The sequence below is a fragment of the Oryctolagus cuniculus genome, chromosome X (genome assembly GCF_964237555.1).
Source record: "Oryctolagus cuniculus chromosome X, mOryCun1.1, whole genome shotgun sequence".
NCBI lineage: Eukaryota > Metazoa > Chordata > Mammalia > Lagomorpha > Leporidae > Oryctolagus > Oryctolagus cuniculus.
This window is the reverse complement of record NC_091453.1, coordinates 26,394,623-26,400,971: the sequence shown is the minus strand read 5'-3', so window position 1 is coordinate 26,400,971 and position 6,349 is coordinate 26,394,623. Positions and strand designations below refer to the sequence as shown.

Here is a 6,349-nt window from a genome sequence, read left to right as displayed (position 1 = left end):
CTGGAGTGAGGCTCCGCGAGACTCACTCAGGGTCTAGCTCCCCCTCAAGTCCCGAGCAGAGGCTCCTTCCTTGGCTCCCCGGCCCAGCCTCGTCTTCGCCAGGTTGCAGGTGGGGAGCCCCGGGGTCAGCATCTCCGTGGTCATTCACATCACCTCCTTCCAGCCCGTGCGCCTCAAGCGTCAGGGTGAGGCACAGGTCAACTGCCACCTGCTGGGCTTACCCGGAGCTGCCTACAGCGCCGACGATGACCAGAAGTAGCCTTTTCTGAGCGCCTGCTGTATGCCAGCCTCTGGGGTTTTCTCCAGCCTCCCGAGGCTGTTGGGCGGCCCTGGGTTAGGCTGGTATAGCTGACTGTTCCCACCAGGGGCTGAGTGACTTGGGGCTCCTGCGGCCCTCTGCTGGGATAACTCTTCTTTAAGATTTATTTAGTAGAAAGGCAGAATTACAGAGAGAGAGAGAGAGAGAGAGAGAGGACATCTTTCCATCTGCTAGTTCACTCCCCATGAGGCTGCAACAGCCAGGGCTAGCCCAGACCAGGAGCCAGGAGCCAGGAGCCAGGAGCCAGGAGCCAGGAGCCAGTTACTGCATCCGAATCTCCCACACAGGGGGCGGGAGCCCAAAGAGTGAGTCATCTCGCCATCTTGCACTGCTTTCCCAGCCGGAAATGAACCAGCACTCATAAAAGATGCTGGCGCCCCAGGCTTCAGTGCAACCCGCTGTGCCCCAATGCCCTGCCCCCCACCACAGGATAACTCTTAGGTGTGAGGTCCTCACCACCTCCCGGCGTCCGCAGCAGGACAGAGCTGCAGGTGCCCCCCGCGGGAACTTGCTCAGTCACGTTTCGCCCCGCGGAGGTCCCGTCTCACACACTCCCCGGAGACAAAGAGAGTGACGAATCTGATTGTCGAGTTGGGGCAAAGAGTCCAGGCCTGGGGCGAGGGAACTCAGTCTCTTCTGGGGCCCCCTCTGGGAGGCAGCCCAGCCAGCAGAAGCACCTCCCAGAAGCCCAATGGTCTTCAGCTGTGCCTGTAGCCGCGTGCGGGAGACGAATGCTGGGGCCTGTGTCAGTGTCAGCGAGACGGCTGTGGTGACAGATTGCAAGCTTCATCCAGCAACACAGCCCTTTCTGCAGTAAGGGACGTCTAGAGCGCCAGCTTTCGGGCATTGCTGTCTGTTCACAAGACCCCAGTATCTATCACTATATCCCCAGACCCTAACAGTGCTAAGGGCGTAAGGGAGACTCATTAATACTTGTTGAATGGAGGGAAGTGACAGAGCCAAGCCCGGGTTCGCCTTCCTCCCGAGGCAATGCCACTTTTTTGAGATCCTGTCTGAGAGAGGAGGCTGGGGACAGACAGAGCGCACAGGGCAGCAGCGGACAGGCGGTCAATGGCTGGAAGCTGTGCCTGGCGAGACGGTGCAAATCCCGCGTGGTGCCCTGCCAGCCTTGGCGCCTCACAACAGCGCGTGCTCTGACGCGACAGCTCCACCTGCCTCTCGGGATTGACGTGAAGATGAACGCTTGTTTAGCAAATGACAGCTTCCCCAGCGCCTCCTGCTCCTCAGAGAGCCCGAGCCGCGAGAAACAGAAAATGCAAACAAACCTCACGCTCTGCGTCAAGGCTTGGCCACTGCGGTGCCAGCTGGGCTCAGCTTCGCCCAGACATGGAGGCTTGGCACGGCTGGGGGAGGTCTTCAGCCTGCCGAAGGTGGGGGGCGGGGCAGTGGTGGCCCTGGGCCAGCTGCTCTGAGCACAGGGCCAGGGATGGTTTACACCACGTGGCAGGGGACAGGACTGCAGGCCCCGAGGTCATGAGATGCACAGAGGGAAAGAGACAGAGCTGAAAGGGTGACTCTGCAGCCGGGTGTCCCCTGAGTGCTCCCAGCTCCTCATCCTTCCTCTTCTCCCCTCCTCCACTCCACTGTATCTCCTCCCAAATTGCTCCATTTTTGTTCTCAGGGACTACTTCTGCAGGTGCCCAAACTTGGTGAGAATTGAAAGGAAGGGTTGGGGGGAGCAAGGGAAGGGGGGATGTGGGGTGCACCTGTGCGGCAGGTACCTGCTGTGGGGCTGCAAAGTCTCTGTCCGTGGTGTTCTCAAACTCCCAGCTCCTCTCTCTCTGCTTGTCCACAACGACAGCGATGTGCTAACAGAACTTGCTCAGCTGTGAGTGAAAAGATTGCCTGACGGAGCCAGTGCTGTGGCGTAACGGTGGAGCCACCGCCTGCAGTGCCAGCATCCCATAAGGACGCTAGTTCGAGTCCCAACTGCTCCACTTCCCATACAGCTCTCTGTTGTGGCCTGGAAAAGCAGTAGATGGCCCAAGTCCTTGGGCCCCTGCACCTGCGTGGGAGACCTGGAAGAAGCTCCTGGCTCCTGGCTCCAGATCAACGCAGTTCCGGCCATTGTGGTCATCTAAGGAGTGAACCAGCGGATGGAAGACCTCTCTCTCTCTCTCTCCCTCTCTCTCCCTGCCTCTCTGTAACTCTGCCTTTCAAATAAATTAAAAAAAAAAAAAAGATTACCTTGTGACAGGCCTCTAGGTGGGGCTCAGCCAGTGAGTGGCCCGGCTGCCTTGCGCTGCTCACCCCCTGCATTGGGCCTGAGACAGGGGAAGCACCCTGGGGACTGTGGACAGTTTACGTATGTTTGTATGTATGTATGTATGCATGTATGTATGTATTTGGGTGTATCTCATAAATACAACATTAGGAGCACAGTAATTCTTCCCACCGTACCTGCCCTCCCACCCCGCTTCCTTTCGGGGACACAGGTTTGAAACCAGGCCTTCCTGGCTTTTGAACTCCCACCCATGCTTTCTGCACACCCCCACCCCACCGCTGTCCCCGGTTTCTGTACGGGTCCAAGAGCCAGCCCTGTGGCTGTGAGAGGCCAGTCGCCTTGTCGCCGGAAGCTCAGCGCCCTCTCCAGGAAAGCAAGAGCAGGTGGAGTCCCTCCCGCGTCCCCCGGCAGCCCTGGGCGTGCAGGGGGCTCTGCGGGCTGGCACACAGGTGACACAGGCTCACGTGCAGGCACGCCCTGCTCTCCTGGGCCTCCAGGGATTCGCTTCCTGGTAAAGCAGCCTCTTGCTGCCCAGGACTCCAGCCCCAGCTCGCCCCCACCCCCAGTTCCCAGAAGCGCCTGGAACAGTTAGCTATTTTTGCACCTTTTTGCTACACTTCACAATTTGGGAATCAGGCAGTGGGCGGGGCCTAGAGGCAGGTCTGTCCGTGGTAGCAGGTGGGTGGATGGATTGTTCTGGAAGCTTTACTTACTTACTGGGGATGGCGGGCAGGTGGTCTCAGATGGGCTGCACTTCGCACCTCTCGTTGGAATGGGGGGGCGGGGTCAAACCTTCAACGCCAGGCTTTCAAAGCATCGCGATGACTCAGCTGTCCAAATTTTCCCACAGCCCTCCAGGCCCCCACCCGTTCCATGCTCCTCTCCCAACCGCAGCCACACTGCCACCAGCGAGGCAGCCAGCGCTCACCTCTTCTCCCAGAAACCATCTGAAACATTCATTTGTCCAAAGTGTCAGGGCCTTCACACGTGACTCCCCAGAGGGGCATTTTCACTTTAAAATTGTGGCCCCAGAATGGTGTGACGTAGCCAAAGGAATGCATTGCTAATGGTGGAATCTCAGGCATTTACCACAGGCCAGTGGGGGGTATATTTTTCAGCCAAGGGACTTTCCTGCTGCTGTTTCCAACTGGCTGTTCTGTCTACCCTGAACCCATAAACACTGACGTGTAGCCGCTGTGGCTCCCAAAGCAGCCCGGACAGCAGCCTCTGCACCCCAAGATGATGTAGAAGGCGAGGGAGGAGGTAACGGGGCCCGGGCAGTGCTGCTCTGCCGAGACAAGGGGTGGCGTTAAAGAGAGTGGGCACAGAACTCAAGTTCGTTTGAGATGTCAATGATTCACGTAGCACCGCTTCGCTCTGAGCTCGCTGCCTTCTTTTCCTTGTCATGGGGTTGCCCGGCACTAACGAACCTGTGTGTTAGAAACAAGGTGCGTGGCAAAATATAAAATAAAACAAAAATCGGCCTAAATGGCCTGATCTACAGTGCAGTCATGCTAATTTTAAGTCGGGGGGGGGGGTGCAAATCCAGCCCTTCCCCCCTTCCATCGCTCACAAACACACAACCAGACACACGCACAGCCTCCATGGCCTTGCTTACCTCATTCGTTCCCTTGGTTCGGTGCAGCCCAATGACGCACGAAGCAGGGATTGGCCAGTGCAGCTCTGTCTTGGGAGGATCCACTTCAGAAATTTCCACACAGATGCCTTTTTCATGCCGCCTTCATCCCTGATCCCAAGCTTTTCTAAATCAAAGCAGGTAACAGGCAGTTTCAGGGGGAAGACATGGAGACTTCTAGAAGGTTCTGAAGGGAAGAACCAAAGACATTACGAGTAACTTTAGGTGAGCACTTACTATGTGATGGAACAAAGACAGAAGCCTCAGCCATTCTTGCTCACTGCCCAAGAGACCGATAAACATTGCGATATAATCCTTGCCCCTGAATCTCAGTTGGGTCACACACCCTATTGCCTTCATGCCCCACCCTGCATTCTTTTCCTGGTTCCCAAGGCCCCGCCCAGTTCCAGGAATTCCCCTCCACCTGCTGCCCCCCACCCCCACCCCTACCCCTAGCCCTCCTAAGATATAAAAAGGCCGGGCCCCTGGGGGTCAGGGCCTTCTGCCCCGTGTTCCTTCAATGTGCACGTGGGCAGTTGGTCACCCACCTGTACGGATTTATTTTCTCTGAATAAATTCGGTCTGGCTGTCAATTCGTACACTGCCTCCTCTCTATTCCGAGCCCCTTTTCCTAACATTTATGGTGCCCCGTGTGAGGCGGCACCAATCTGCAACTCTTTTCCTAACACTATGTGCGGGCACCATTCTAAGTTCTTTTCCTGCAGGCTCATTCGACTGTCAAGACAACCTGTGAGACAAGCCGAAGCTATCCTGCTCCGCTGGATGAGGACTCTCAGGCAGGGAAAGGTGAGGTTCAAGGCCCGAAGATGCAAAGCTGGTGACAGCGGCCGGAGGGGACCCCAGGTGGTGTGGTTCCAACGCCTGTTAGCACATGAGGACACGCGCTCCTGCGCTTCTGGGCTGAATTCCCAGGAAATTCAGCCCAGAGCTGATCCCCAATAGACAAGGGGCCTTCAGCTGTCCAGTGAGGGAGAACCAAGAAAGCAGGCTCAGTGAGTATGGCCGTGGGTGGCTCCATTGTTGCAGCATGCAGGTGGAAAACACAACCAAATGGCCTTGTCGCAAAAATCAGGAAGGAGGGTGACAGCTCTGAGTCTCACTCTGGCCTCTCCAAGCCTCTGGGCCTTCCAGGAGCATTGTTTTCAAGTTGCCCAAAAGCTGCCGCTCCCTCTCTTTCCACGCATGAGCACTTCACTTTGCCTGCTATTGGGCTGAGTTGTTTACGGCCCTGGGCGTGTCGGACTGCAAGGGCCGGTGCTAGGAGCCAGGAAACCTGAGGCCGACCTTCTTGATTCTGTTGCGACTTGCTGGGGGCTCTTGGTCATGTCTTTTCTCTCCCTCTGCATGTCTGTCACTTCCTCAAGAAACGAAAGCGTTGGACTATTTCATCTCGAAGGTCCCACGAGACCTGAAATCTTATGAGTCTTCGATGAATCAGAGAAATGAGTCAAAAACGCCTTGGAAACCCCAGCAGCAAAAGCTAGAGAGACTTGGAGAGGATAAACGGAAGAAAAGCAACCATTGTTTTTTTTTTTTTTTAAAGAATTATTTTATTTATTTGAAAGACAGAGTTACAGAGAGAGGTAGAGACAGAGAGAGAGAAAGGTCTTCCATCCGTTGGTTCACTCCCCAATTGGCCGCAATGGCTGGAGCTGTGGCGATCAGAAGCCAGGAGCCAGGAGCTTCCTCCGGGTCTTCCAAACGGGTGCAGGGGCCCAAGGACTTGGGGCATCCTATACTGCTTTCCCAGGCCACAGCAGAGAGCTGGATCGGAAGAGGAGCAGCAGGGACTAGAACCGGTGCCCATATGGGATGCCGGCGCTTTAGGCCAGAGCTTTAACCTGCTGTACCACACCACCGGCCCCAGAAAAGCAACCATTTGGAAGCGGGAGATGGGGAGATGAAGTTGTGGGATTCTTGGCTGCAGAAGCATTCTGCCCTCCCAAAAGCCTCTCTTGCCTCAGGAGACTGTGAGTTGAAATCCCTTTAATTGGGACAACTAGCAGACTAATTTGCATCCAGAAAGATTTAAATGTCAGTTCTCCTGGGAGACAGAACTGTTTCATTGACTTAAATTCATGCTAACATGTAAATGACTGAATCAACATTTATTCCAAAGAGTAGGTTT

The 6,349-nt window shown here is 55.8% G+C and overlaps 1 long non-coding RNA gene across 1 annotated transcript; it reads right to left on the bottom strand.

The window, feature by feature from the left end:
- Window positions 1–453: 453 nt before the first annotated feature.
- On the bottom strand, window positions 454–4,556 carry LOC127484841 (uncharacterized). Its single transcript, XR_007912012.2, has 3 exons — window positions 4,438–4,556; window positions 4,183–4,327; window positions 454–3,994 (listed from the first exon to the last, which is right to left on the bottom strand). It is a non-coding gene; the product is annotated as an uncharacterized lncRNA (long non-coding RNA).
- Between the last annotated feature and the right edge of the window lie 1,793 nt (window positions 4,557–6,349).